At 41.7% G+C, this 14,991-nt stretch overlaps 1 pseudogene across 1 annotated transcript; it reads left to right on the plus strand.

The window, feature by feature from the left end:
- Positions 1 to 7,801: 7,801 nt before the first annotated feature.
- LOC307096049 (nuclear prelamin A recognition factor-like) lies at positions 7,802 to 9,124 on the plus strand (annotated as a pseudogene). The gene has a single exon. The product of its transcript is annotated as a nuclear prelamin A recognition factor-like (transcript).
- Positions 9,125 to 14,991: the final 5,867 nt, after the last annotated feature.

The following is a 14,991-nucleotide window of genomic DNA, read 5'->3' on the forward strand; positions in this document are numbered from 1 at the left end:
AAATGTCAATTCCTTTTCCTAAGCAAAATTATATGCTATTTGATTCAGGAGTCCTTTTTTCCTTTCTATTATATGGCATCTTCAACATCAACCAACTTCAGTCTAAGTACCTACTGGTTACATACTGGGCACTCATATATTTTAATAATTTAATTATTAATTAGAAAATTACAAGACTCTTCAGTATTCAATTTTTCAATAGGTCTTTTACCTATATGATCACATTTTTATAGATCACTAAACATATATTGATTGTCCATTTTCTAGGAACTCTGCTATATACTAGAAATACAAAGATTAATAAAAAAGGGTTCCTGCTCCTTAGGAGATTACAATCTACTGGGAAAATATTCTTGTGAACAGATTGCATTACAGGTTTCTAAGTTCTCTCTTAGCACTTTATGTCCTCAAAGAAGTCCAACTAAGCCAATTTAAAGTTGGGGAGTGGAGAAGTCCTCTTAGAAAGGATGACATCTAAATTGAATTGAGTCTTAAAGAAGAATAGAATTCATTCTTAGGTATTTACCTAACATAAATGAATACACAAACATATCAAGAGACATATATAAGTACTCATAGATTAATTTTTAATAATTTCAAACTGGAAACTACTAAAATTTCCATAAACAGTATAATAAATTTTAAAATAATTAAATTCATACAATGGAATACAAGATAGCAATAAGAATGTGTGAACTACTTCTACAAGCAATAACATGGATAAATCTCATAAACATAATACTGAGCAAAAGAGGCAAGATATAAAGTTGTTAAGAACAATAAAAATAATATATGATAATAGTGGTTAGATTTCTGAAGAAGGAAATAGTTTGACAATCATAAAGAGATTTTTATGGGATTAGTATAAAGAGAACATGGTAATGTTCTCTTTTTTCATCTGAGTGGTGGTAATGAAGGGTTTATTCATAGATGTGTGGGAAAAAGCCATGAGAATAAGAAATATGATACTGAAACCCAAATTTCCATGAGTGAATTATAAGAGGAAAATCTGGAAAGACATGAAAGAGGTTCTAATTATTGAAACGCAGAGACTGGAATTTATCCTGAAGAGTGTTTGGAAGTGATGAACTATTTTAAGCAGAAAACATATATAACTATAGACCTGGTACATGGATTCATGCACCAGTGGGGTTCCTCAACCTGGCTTGCGGAGATCAGGCCAAAACCAGCTCTCTGACATATGGATTGCAAGTGGTCGCAGGCCAGGCTGAGGGACACCACCAGTGCAGATTGGGGGCTGAGGAGGGACCGTGGGAGGGCTCCAGTACGTGTCAGGCCCATCTTACCCAATCCCGATGGGCTGGATCCCAGCAGCAAGCTAACCTACCAGTCAGAGCATCTGCCCTTTGGTGGTCAGTGCACGTCATAGTGACTGGTCGAACAGTCGAATGAACGGTCAGACACTTAGCATATTAGGCTTTTAATATATAGAATTTGTAGTAACTTTAAAAGATTTTTACAGACGCTTTTGTGAAAATAATTTGGAGGGAATGGAGATTGGCAGCAGGAAGATAAAAGAGGTGGCTATTGGAGTATTTAAGTGAGAAAGTTATATTAAGGTTGTTGTGAAGATGAAGAAAAGTGTACACATGTTGATGTTTTGAAGGTAGTATCAAAAGAATTTGGGTATTATTTAAATTTGATAACCAAAATAAAGAGAATATTACAAAATTAAGCAATAGTGGATTAATGTACATGAATTCATATCATATAATAAATGATGTTTTAGTAATAGTGTTTGTTTTAGATAGTAAGTCTGAAAAGTGAGAGATCAAAGCTACATAATGCCAGCATCTGTCTGCTTCAACCCTGTATATTTAGGATAGTCTGATCACCTTCTGTCCTTACATGCATACCATAGTAAGTTATAGATACTTCAATATCTCACTTTTAATTACACTATGATCTTGCTGTATCTTAGCTATTGCCTTGCTCCTGACTGTTGACTTTGTCCCTCTTTCCAGCCAGCCCTGTTGTAACTTTTTATTGGCTGAACTTGATTCCTTAAGTCAACTCTTTACATTCTTTTGGTACAGAGTTTCCCAAACTGTGATACATAAACCATTAGAAATAGAATCACCAGGAAAACTTGGTAATAATTCAAATTCTAAAATCATTTCCACTGGAGTTACCTGAAACATAAAAACAGGGATGTACCTCTTTTGGAAGGATATTGCTATGGATATAATTATATCTCCCACAAATTCATAGGTTGAAGTCCTAACCCCCTAATGTAATGGTATTTGGAAATAGGGCCTTTGGATGATAATTTTTAGATCACTTCATGGGGGGCAAGGGGTGAACTCATGATGGGACTAGTATCCTTATAAGAATAGGAAGAGCCACCAAAGTACTCTCTCTGCCATGAGATTATATACAGCAAGAAGATGGCTGTTTATACAGCCAGGAAGAGAACTCTCACCAGAAGCCAACTGTGCTCATGCTCACACCCTGATCTAGAAATTTCAGCCTCTAGAATTTTGAGAAAATAAATTTCTATTATTCAAGCCACCCTATCTGTTGCATTTTGTTATGGCAGGTCAAGCTAACTAATAAAGATACAGAATGCTAAGGCAAGAAATGTAGTTGGCCTACATGATAGAATAAAACCAGAAACCAGAAGGCTGACAGAAGCTCCAATCATTCTCTTCCTATCTCTAAGGCTACATGAGCTCCTGTTTTCACTTCTCTCTGTGATTTTGCTTCAGTCTTCTCTCTTTCTCTGAAGCCTGATTTTTCTCAAGTTTTCCAAAAACATGGTCCAAACATGGTTGACTCAGAATGGTAACCTCAGTTACTGAATCTAGTTCTACTCAGTTCAAGGAACCAACAGCAAGTAACTAGAATCACTGTGTCACAATTAAAATTTCTAGCATGGAGAATATGAATTGTTCTTCCTGGATTGAGTGTCTTCCCTAATTTTAATCAGTTGTAGCAGAGGAGAAAATCATGTAACCCACAGCTTACTCAGTAGACCGTGTAGTAGACTAGAAGTAAATGTAGGTACTGAATCACGTGTCATAGCACTTCCAAGAGATGTAAGACGTCTGAGGTACTATAAATTCACTCGTCCATACAGTGATCTATGCCTTTATAGATTGTACCTATTTTTTTATCAGCACGTCTATTTGGGTTTTATTGCTCTTTTTCATATTCTTATTACTTGTTTGTTTCATTGATTCCTCCTTTTCTTCCTCTTCTTTTTCTTTCTTGTTCTCTCTCTTTTCTCTCCATATCCCTCACTTTCTCTTATTGTTCTTAGAAGCCAATAGTGCATTGATACTTCTAAAGTACACTTTTAAATATTATAAGGAACACTAATTTAATGGAATATGATAGCAATAACAATAGACAGAATGATATTGCCATTGCCAAGATTAATGGCCAAATTATCTGTAAAAAGTTGTATTTGAAGTCAAAGTGGCTGTGTTACATAATTTGAAAATGTGAATATATTAAGTACATTTTTCTGAAGTGTCCCACTGTTTTGTCTTAGATAGATAATTACCACAGTACGACGTTGGATCTATGGGTTCTTGGAGAGCTCAGTTTTTAAATTCATTTCAGGATGCCTTTTGCTATGAAAGAATGCCAAGTGAAATTGTAATATAGAAGAAGAAAAGGAATGAACAATTGTAGTACATAAATAATGATGAGTACCCTGGAATTTTCAGCTCATAAAAACTAGGCAAGGTTATGCAAAAGCAAATCTATTAGCAGTCCAGTCACACATTACTCTACTCATTGGGAATGGCCTCAAAGGCCAGTACATTACTTTTATAGTGCTACCTACAGCTATGTCCTTTGTAAGAGTGCTAGCCTATTGATGTTCTTTGCCAATAGAATTTTACAAAAGTTTGGACTTTAGAAATTTAAGAACAAAGTCCTAACCCCAATACCTCATTGGTGAGACTTCAGTTACTTGGTGGTTGCCAAGTAGGTAGGATATATGGTAATAATCACCTGTAAAGAGCTATTGCTTTCTACTATTTGATAAGTGTTCATTCAAATAATACAAAAAAAATAAAAGAGAAAACAAAAATCTAAATCTGAGTAAAGCTTTAAAGAAACAAAATGTAAAACTATTCCATTTCATTTTATCATAGGAAAACATATATTCCCCAATCAAACAACTGATGATATACTTTCCTCCACACAGAACAAAGGCCAATTTGTTCAAAGCAATAACCAACTATTGTTAAAATTTTCTAAGTTCAATTCATTTAAGCAAATCTATATATATAAAGAGCCAGGGTTTGTAATATCCAAAATGACTGAAGGGATGACCAAATGCCAGGCTGTGTGCGCAGCAGACTTGGGTGGGTAGGACTGGTGAGTGAGTTGAACTGCTGACCTCTTGGAGAGAGAGAAAGAGAGAGAGAGAGAGAAAGAGAGAGAGAAAGAGAGAGAGAGAGAGGCGGGGCTGATCAGCAGCTGCCCCAGGCTTCTGGAAAAGCCCAGAGAGAGAGGAATGGTTGCTGGCAAGTCCCAGAGAGAGAAGCAGGGTCCCAACTGCTGATCAGCCCCGCCTCTCTGATCAAACCCAGAGATAGGCCTGGAGGCTCTGACTGGCATAGAAACTGACCAATCAGAACCAAACCTGGGTGAACTGTGATTAGCCAATGGCTTCCTAGAAGGAGGAGCTTTTGACGCTGACTGGCATAGAAACCGACCAATCAAAACCTAATCTGGGTGAACTGTGGAGGCAGAACCTAAGGTGGGGTCTGAGGAGGGTTTTTAAGGGCAACAGCTGTTTGGTGTAAGGTGTAAGAAAATGGTTCAATTTTTTAATGACCAGTTTGGCAGTATAGTGCATATGGCTGGCAATCAGACCATATATAGGGATTATGTGTTTTTGTCTGCCAAGAGCATCTCCTCCTGCTGCAAAAAGGCTCCCCCCCATTTAAGCAATCTTACCCTATATAATCTATCTATACTAATAAAAGGGTAATATGCTAATTAGACTGGGTCGACCGGCCATCTTCTGGACATCCAACTTCCTTCCAGACAAAGCCATAGTGGTGGTGGCTGAGGCAGAGGCAGTTAGGGGTGATCAGGCCAGCAGGGGTGGGCAGTTGGGGACGAGATCTGGCTAGCAGGGGAGGGCAGTTAGGGGCAATAAGGCAGGGAGAGGCAGTTAGGGGCAATCAGGTGGCAGGGGAGAGCAGTTATGGGTGAGATCAGTCCAGCATGGGAGGGCAGTTAGGAGTGATCAGGCAGGCAGGCAGAGAGGTTAGGGGCGATCAGGCAGGCAGGCAGAGGGGTTAAGGGCAATAAAGCAGGCAGGCAGAGGCAGTTAGGGGCGATCAGGCAGGCAGGCAGGTGAGCGGTTAGGAGCCAGCGGTCCCAGATTGTGAGAGGGAAGTCTGACTGCCGGTTTAGGACCAATCCCCAAGGGGTCCCCGATTGGAGAGGGTGCAGGCTGGGCTGAAGGAACCCTCCCCCCATGCACAAATTTCATGCACTGGGCCACTAGTATTTATATAATAGTTATTAGGCCCAATGGGAAACAAATATTGGGTGTCCCAAAAATGTATACACACACTTTGTTTAATTATAAAGGCAGTGTTTATTAAAATGCATTTCATTTTTAAAATTGAGCTATAAGCTGTTTAGTATAATTACATTATTTTGGGACAACCTATATACATGATATGGGCTCTACTAGTACATCTTAGAACTTGAGATCTAGCAGAAAATAAAGCATCGATATAGATGAGCTTATACTGTAGCTACTTAGCAAGGGCACAACCAAGTAAAAGAGAAAACAGTCTTCTACCAGGGAGATATGTTTGAGTAGGTCCTTGGAAGCAATTTTAAGACATTAATTTTTTTTAAAAGTATCAGGCATAGGTGGGAAAAATGAATGAGAAAAATTAGAATGATATAATTACAAAATAAAAGAAGAATGAATAAATTATTGCAAGAAAAAATAGGTTAGACATTGTGAATGATTCAAATGTCTATGGAAGGGAGAATAGATGAAAAACTGGAATTAAGGATGACTACATTTTTAATGTGTGGTGACTGGAAAAATTATGAAAACATCACAGAGACAACATATGAGATTAAGAACACAGGTTTGGAGAAGTAATGATGTATTTGATTTTATATAGAGAGAGTTTGAATTCCACAAATTTACCAATAAAATACATATATAGAAATCAGTCTGAAATGTATGTCCAAAGTTAAATATAAGGGTGGTATTTAGACATATGAGTTATTAAATAAGGGAAAGAGTTGAATTCACTAAAATAGATAGATGAAGATAGAAAAGATAAAATTCATGAGTTATGGATAGAGGTCTGAGGAACAAAAACCTTATGAAATATGTAAATAAAGAGTTGATTATGAAGAACATTAAAAGAAAAAATTAGACAATTAAGAGAAGAACCCACAGAAGATGATACCAAACCAAAATAGATGAATGCTTAAAAGAAGGTAGCAGTTTCATTTCTCTTCTCATAGACTAAAATACTTACAAAATCCTCATAGACTAATAGAATACTTATAGCACCTGGCCAAACTTATCTCATGAGAAGTTTGTTATCCAGCAGAAGAAATATCAATCAATAAGTAAAATCATAATTTTATTTTATTTATCATTTTAACTTTAAAAAATTATTTTTCAAAATATTACATATATTTCCTTTTCCCCCCATTGACATCTCCCAGCCAACTCCCATATACCATTGGTATTTTAATAGGAATTGTATTGAATCTTTAGATTGTCTTGGGTAGTATGGATATTTTAATGATGTTGATTCTACCAATCCATGAACCTGGTATATACTTCCCCTTGTTTATATCTTCTTCTGTCTCTTTTTTCAATGTCCTGTAGTTTTCTCAGTATAGGTCTTTTACCTCTTTGGTTAAGTTTAGTCCTAAGTATCTTAAATTTTTGTTGCAATGGTGAATAGGATTGTTTTTTAGTTTCTCTTTCTGTGAGTTCATTATTGGTGTATAAAAAGGCCATAGATTTCTGGGTGTTAATTTTGTATGCCGCTACATTGCCAAATTCATTTATTAAATTTAGTAGTTTTTGGTGGAGTCTTTAGGGTTTTCTATGTACAATATCATGTAATATGCAAATAATGAGTTTTACTTCCTCCTTTCCAATTTGGATGCCTTTTATTTATTCTTCTTGTCTGATTGCTATGGCTAGGACTTCCAGTACTATCCTAATATATAAAAATCCAGGGTCCAGAAGGACCAAATGGACAACCGGTCCATCCCCCCTGGCCCTCAGGCTCCATTGATCAGGGGATGGCTAACAGGGGAATCAGAGTCCCTCAATTCCAATGAATCCATGGCAGCAGTGACTGGTGAGCTGGTAGAAGGCAGACTGCTTGGTCCCTTCCCCTGCCTGCAGGCTCCCATTGATCAGATGATGGTTAACAGGGAACCAGAGTGAGTGGCAAGGGGACTGGAGTGCAGCTGCAAGGCAGGCCTCTTGGTCCTTCCTCCCGGCCTTCAGCCTCCAATCAATCAGTGGAGGACGCAGGGTGGACCTGGGGACTGGCTTCCTTATTAGTCCTATAGGTTCAATATCCAGAGGACAGGCCAGGCATCAATGGACCAGTGCCACCAGCACGATCCCGACAGCACTGCTGGCCTCCTGGAACTCGGCCTCGGGCACTGTGGCCACTTCCCCTCCCTGGACGCTACACAAGGAAGAAAGGATACTGCCAGCAGCACCAGGGGCAACCAGCAGTGACTGACTGCTCATCTTGTGCTTCCTCCAGGTCACTCAAGCTGGCCCCTGCCCGCCCTGCTCTAGATGAAGTGTGATCACTGCACACAGGAGGAATGTAGTAAAAAAACAACAACAACAACAAAAAACAATGACCAAGAGAATGCTGCAGTCAACGTCCGGAGTCCGGCTCAGGAGAACGAAGGGAAGTGAGAATTCCATAAGTTGGCCAATGCCAAGATATTTCTGAGTGACTGCCTGGAATGTGACAGTTGTGTGACCAGAGGAAGGAGTCCAAGTTTCTCAACAGAACGCCAAGGACATCTTCCGTGTTCTGAACCTTAAGAAATGTGATACCTCACAGCACAAGGTGCTTGCAGTGTCTGTGTGTCCTTAGTCTCTGCCTTATATTGCTGATAAATTCAGCCTCAGTGTCACTGATGCATCCAGAAGGCTCTGCGGCTTCCTCAAAAGCCTTGGGGTGCACTGTTTTGACATGAAGATAGCTGCAGACTTCAGCATCCTGGAAAGTCAGAAGGAATTTGTGTGTTGGTACTGCCAGCACCGTGAGGAAGAGCCCCAGCTACCCATGCTGACCTCCGCCTGCCCCGGCTGGGACCAATATGAAGAGCGTGTGCTGGGTCACCCCATCACCCCCACATCTGCATGTCCAAGTGTCCCCAGCAGATCATGGGCTCTCTGGTGAAGGATTACTTTGCCAGATGACAGAACCTGTCCCCAGAAAAGATTTTTCATGTCATTGTGTCCCCGTGTTATGACAAGAAACTGGAGGCCCGTTGAGAAGATGTTCCTAGTTTTACATAGTTCCCAGGGTGCTTTCTGCATGTTAACCTCAGGTGAAATTGTCCAGATAATGGAGCAAAGTGACCTTGCCTCGAATTATGCTGCCATGGACCTGTTTGGAGACATGAAGGAGAAGGAGATGAGGCTTCACGAGGGTGCCAGCTCCAATGGGTACCTGGCACACATCTTCAGGCACATGGCCAAGGAGCTGTTCAACGAGGATGTGGGAGTGCTCACCTACCACATCCTGAGGAACAAAGACTTCCAGGAGGTCACCCTTGAAAGGGACAGAGAGGCTCTGCTATGCTTTGAGGCTGCTTACGGCTTTTGGAACATCCAGAAGTGGTCCTGAAGCTGTAGAGGCAAGTTCCCTTGCCACTTTGTGGAGGTCTTGGTCTGCGCTGGGCATGACTAAGCAGCAGGGGCCAGGCCCAGGTGGATAACGGGTGTGCAGACAGGGCACTGTTGCAGCAGATGGAAGGCATCTACACTGCCATCCCAGTGTGGCCCCTGGAGACCAGCGCCCATGTGCAGGAGCTGTACCAGGAGTGGCTGGGGTGGGTAGGTGACTCCCCCTGGGCCCAGGTGGCCCTGCACACCACCTAGCAGGGCCCAGGGCAGCCTGGAAGGACATCAAGTGGTAAAGGTCCAGCAGATGCCCGGCCTGGAGGCCGCCTGAAGAGGGGTGTCAGACACGTGAAGGAAAGGCTTAGCATCTCTGTCATCGCTTTTGTTTTCAGAATTCCCTGCTCCCCATCTGTCGGCTCCCTCCCTCTGAGGGGCGCTGTCGTCATCACATGGGTACAACTGGAATATTGTATCTCAAGAGGATTGCCCCAATGTACGCATCCTTTTATCCGACGGTGAAAAAATCCCCCCAAAAAAACAAGAATGGAGACAGACTACTGTCCTTTAGGCTTAAAAAAGCCCCAGAAGTGTCCCGCGAAGAACTGAGACTTGGTTCTGTCCACTCACTTTAGAGAGATTGGATGAGGAAATGGCCCGGTTTGGCCCTGACTTTACCCACTTATGTTACTCTTGAAAGTGTCTTTGCCACAATGTGAATAAACTGCCACCTTTTGGAATAGGGGCTCATAGGAAAGTCTGCTTCCCAACTTTTCTTGAAACAGATCTATGTTCTGCAGCTGTGGCCACCGTGCTGAGATCAGATCCTGTTGACCAGGTCCTGTTGCTTGAAATCAGGGGGCACTGGAGTGGACGCCCCCAATACCGTGCCCTTTTACATTCAGGGATTGAGCTGCACTCACTTTGGGGGAGGTCTGGCAAGGGTGACAGGTGTCACAGATGGAAGGATGGAGAATGGAGAGGGGGACACCCTGCTCGGTCCCTCCCTGGGTGGGGTCAGGCATATGAAGGCTAGCCCACCACATAATTGGGTGAGGTAGCGTCCTCTGTGTCCACCTCTCACTCGTGGGCCTGGCCACTCCCTTCAGCTCTGGGCAGCCCTCTTCATTCCACGACAGTGCATTCTGCCCTCACATGCTGCTCACCCTAAGTGAGAAGGAAGAGAGCAGTTTACCCACAGACAACTACACAGAAAGATAGGCCTCACAGCTGGCGAGTGTAATAGCAGTGGCAGAAGCCTCTCCTGCCTCCATGGCAGCGTTAAGGAGCAGCGAGCCTAGTGGTAAGGAGCAGCAAGCAGGCAGGCAGTAAGAAGCGAGGGGTCCCGAAACGTGAGGGGGATTTCCAACTATTGGCTTAGGCCCAATCCCCATGGGCCTATGCCAGCAGGCAGATATCCCCTGAGGGGTCCTGGACTGTGAGAGGGTGGAGGCTGGGCTGAGGGACCCCCCACCTCCCAGTGCACGATTTTCGTACACCAGGTCTCTAATAAAATGGTAATATGCAAATTAACTATCATGCCGCTACATAAACCACGCCCACCAGCCAAGCCACGCCCACCAACCAATCAGGGCGAGTATGCAAATTAACCCCAATCCAAGATGGCTACAGCCACAGAGAGCAAGGTTTCCCAGGTAACAGAGTAAGCCAAGCTTTCCATAGCCGTTGCAGGCCTAAGCCTCCACTCAAGCTACAAAGTTTCAATTATAGAAGGTAAACAAATTCAAACAAATGGCGGCAGAATGGAGCTTGAGAGAGCAGGCCAGGGTTGCTGGTGGCAACAGGGGAAGCAAAGCTTTCCACACACCCTGGCTGGGCCCACCCGCTTAAGGCTACAAAGTTTCAATTGTAGAAGGTGAATTAACTGCCACAGAAATGGCTGCCAGAGCCCCAGGCTTGGCTCCGCTCCAGGCTACAAAGTTTCAATTGTAGAAGGAAAATAAATTCCAGATACCAGGGCCTCCGCTTGGGTTGCCAGGGGGCGTGGCTGGCCTGCAAACCACCACAGGCCCCTCGCTCAGGCCGCCCCACACCCCAAGGAAACCCCACCCTGATCCGGGACACCCTTCAGGGCAAAACAGCTGGCCCCCACCCGTGCACCAGGCTTCTATCCTATCTAATAAAAGAGTACTATACAGATTGATCATCACTGCAACACACAATATAGCTGCCCCCATGTGGTCAAAGATCCTACCCCCATGTGGACACAATATGGCCACCACAAGATGGCCAGCAGGAGAGGGCAGTTGGGAGGCACCCGGCCTGCAAGGGAGGGCAGTTGTGAGGGACCAGGCCTGCAAGGGAGGGCAGTTGAGAGGGACCAGGCTTGCAAGGGAGGGCAGTTGGAGGTGATCAGGAGAGGGCAGTTAGGGGTGACCAGGCTGGCAGAGGAGGGAAGTTGGGGGCAAACAGGCGGCAGGGGAGCAGTTAAGTATCAACCAGGCTGGCAGTGGAGTGGTTAGGGGGTGATCAGACTGGCAGGCAGAAGCTGTTAGGGGCAATCAGGAAGGCAGGCAGGCAAGCAGTTGGGAGCCAGCAGTCTTGGATTGTGAGAGGGATCCCACCAGGATCGGGCCTAAACGGGCAGTCGGACATCCCTCCAGGAGTCCCAGATTGGAGAGGGTACAGACTTGGCTGAGGGACAACCCCCCGCTATGCACGAATTTCGTGCACCAGGCTTCTAGTGTTGAATAAGAGTAATGAAAGTGGACATCCCTGTCTTGTTCCTGTTCTTAGGGGAAATGGTTTTCGTTTTTGCCCATTGAGTATGATGTGTGCTGTAGGTTTGTCATATGAGGCCTTTTATCATGTTGATATAGGCTCCCTATATTCCCACTTTGATGGATTTTTATCAAAAATGGTTATTGGATTTTGCCTAATGATTTTTCTGTGTCTGTTGATATGATCATGTGATGCTTGTCTTTCAATTTGTTTATGTGATGTATCATGTTTATTGATTTGCAAGTATTGTACCAGCCTTGCATCCCTGGAATAAATCTCACTTGGTCATGGTGTATGATCTAATATATTGCTAGATGCAATTTGCTAATATTTTGTTGAGGATTTTAGCATCTATGTTTATCAGGGATATTGGCTTATAATTCTTTTTCTTTGTAGTGTCTTTATCTGGTTTTTGAATTAGGATAATGCTGGCCCCATAAAAAGAGCTTGGAAGTGTTCCTTCCTCTTGGATTTTCTGAAATAGTTTGAGGAGTATAGGTGTTAGTTCTTCTTTGAATGTTTTATAAAACTCCCCTGTGAAGCTATCCAGACCTGGGCTTTTGTTTGTTTACTGCTTCTATTGCATCAGTTGTTATTGGCCTATTCAGGTTTTCTGATTACTCCTGATTCAGTTTTGGGAGATTGTATTTTTCTAGGAATTTTTCCATTTCATCCTCATTGTCCAGCTCTTTGGCATATAGTTGCTCATAGTATTTTCTTACAATCCTTTGTATTTCTGTGGTGTCAGTGGTTACTTTTCCAATTTCATTTCTGATTTTATTTATTTGGGTCCTCTTTCATTTTTTTTACAAGTCTGGCTAATGGTTTATCAATTTTTTGTATCCTTTCAAAGAACCAGCTCTTGGTTTCATTGATTTTTTTTGTATTGATTTTTTAGTCTCTATGTTATTTATTTGGGCTCTAATCTTTATTATCTCATTCCTTCTAATTACTCTGGGTTTTTCTTATTGGTCTCTTTCTAGTTCTTTAAGTTGTAGGGTAAAATAGTTTATTGCTGATTTTTGTTTATTGAGTTATGCCTGTAGTGCTATGAACTTCCCTTTTAGGACTGCTTTTGCTATATCCTAGAGATTTGGGGTTGTTGTATGTTCATTTTTATTTGTTTCCAGGATTTTTTTCTCTCTTGATCTTGTTGGTAACCCATTGATTGTTTAATAATATGTTATTTAGCCTCCATATGTTTGAATGTTTTGAGGTGTTTTTACTGTAGTTGATTTCTAATTTCATCCCACTATGATCTGAGGAGATCCTTGATATTATTTAAATCTTCTTGAACTTGTAGAGACTTGTTTTGTGTCCTAATATGCAGTCTATATTTGTGAATGATCCATGTGCACTTGAGAAGAATGTATGTTCTTCTGCTTTGGGGTGAAATGTTCTATAAATATCAAATCTATCTGATCCTTTAGAGTTACTGTTTCCTTGTTAAGTTTTAAGTTTTTATCTGGAAGATATATCCAGTGAAGTCAGTGGGGTGTTAAAGTCCCCTATTATGACTGTATTGTTGTCAATCTCTCTGTTAAAGTCCTCTAAAGATCAGGCAAAGACTCAAAGCCTCCAGAGACTACCTCTACCTAAAGACTGATAGGATTCCAACTTGAATTGACCCCAGGCAATCATCCTCCGGTGCGGCCAGAGTTTTTCTCAACAGGGTAGGGCAGTTGCTTCTGCCTAGAGGCTAATTGCTTATATTTAGTCTCTGAGTGGCCAGGTTATTATGATCTCTGAATGCATAATAATCTGGCCACTCAGTGTATATTCTATATAATAAAAAGCTAATATGCTAATTGTCCCCTCGACCAGGAGTTTGACCAGCAGGCAGGCAGGCCAACTGCCCATGTCAGGCAGTCAGGCCAACCACCCATGTCCTCTCCCCCTGGCCAGGCTGGCCAGACCCCACCCATGCATGAATTCATGCACTGGGCCTCTAACATATATATATATATACTGAGTGGCCAGGTTATTATGCATTCAGAGATCATAATAATCTGGCCACGCAGTGTGAGTGTGTGTGTATATATTATTTAGGTACTCCTATATTGGGTGCATATATGTTTACCAGGATTATATTCTCTTGTTGGATTGATCCCTTTAGTATTATGAAGTGAAATTTGTTGTCACTTGTGATAGCCTTCATTTTAAAGTCTGTTTAGTCATATATCAGAAATGCTACTCCAGTTTTTTTTCTTTTCCATTTGTATGGATTTTTCCCCATCCCTTCACTCTCATCTTGTGTGTATCTTTTGTTCTGAGGTGGGTCTCTTGAAGACAGCATGTAGTTGGGTCATATTTTTGTATCCATTCTGCTATCCTATGGCTTTTGAATGGAGCATTTAATCCATTTGCATTTATGGTTATTATTGACAGGTACTTATTTATATCCATTTTAATTCTGTATGCCTAGGTTTCTCTCTCTGTTTCTTCTTCCCATTACAACATTTCCTTTAGCATTTCTTGTCATGCTGACTTGGTGGTGATGTACTCTTTTAGCCCCCACCGCCCCCCCCCTTTTTTTTTTTTTTTTTTGGTCTGGGATGCTCTTTATTTGACCACCTATTTTGAATGATAGCTTTGCTGGATATAGTAATTTTGGTTTTAGATCCTTGCTTTCCATTACCTTGAGTACTTCATGCCATTCCCTTCTGGCCTGTAATGTTTCTGTTGAGAAATCAGGTTTTAGCCTTATGGGAGCTCCTTTGTAGGTAAAAGTTTGCTTTGCTCTTGCTGCCTTTAAGATTCTCTCTTTGCCTTTAGTTTTTGGCATTTTAATTATGACGTGTCTGGGTGTGGGTCTGTTTGAGTTCTTCTTGTTTGGGATTCTGTGTGCCTCTCAAACTTGTGTGACTTTTTTCTTTTGCAGGTTAGGGAAGTTTTCTGCCATTATTTCTTCAAACACATTCTCTATCCCTTTCTCCTTTTCTGCCTCTTCTGGCACACCTGCTATTCTAATATTGTTACATTTCACATTGTACCACAGATCCCTTAAGCTGTCCTCTTGTTTTTTTCTTTTTGGTTCTCTGATTGAGTGATATTTTCAATTCTGTCTTCTAATTCACTGATTGGGTCCTCACCTTCCCCTAATCTGCTATGTATTCTTTCCAATGGGTTCTTTATTTGTGTTATGTCATTCTTTGTCTCAGATTTTTCTCTTTTCGTAGTTACTATATATTTTTTTTCATGCTGTTGAGCATCTTTACCATAATTACTCTGAACTCTCTTTCAGATAAATTTCTTATCTCTGCTTCATTTATCTCTTCTTCAGGAGAATTCTCTTGTTCTTTCATTTGGGGGGTTGTTTCTTTGTCTCCTCACTTTGGCTGTCTGGGTTTGTGACTATATATTAGGTAGATCCTCTACACCTCTCA

The sequence above is a fragment of the Cnephaeus nilssonii genome (genome assembly GCF_951640355.1).
Source record: "Cnephaeus nilssonii genome assembly, chromosome: X".
NCBI lineage: Eukaryota > Metazoa > Chordata > Mammalia > Chiroptera > Vespertilionidae > Cnephaeus > Cnephaeus nilssonii.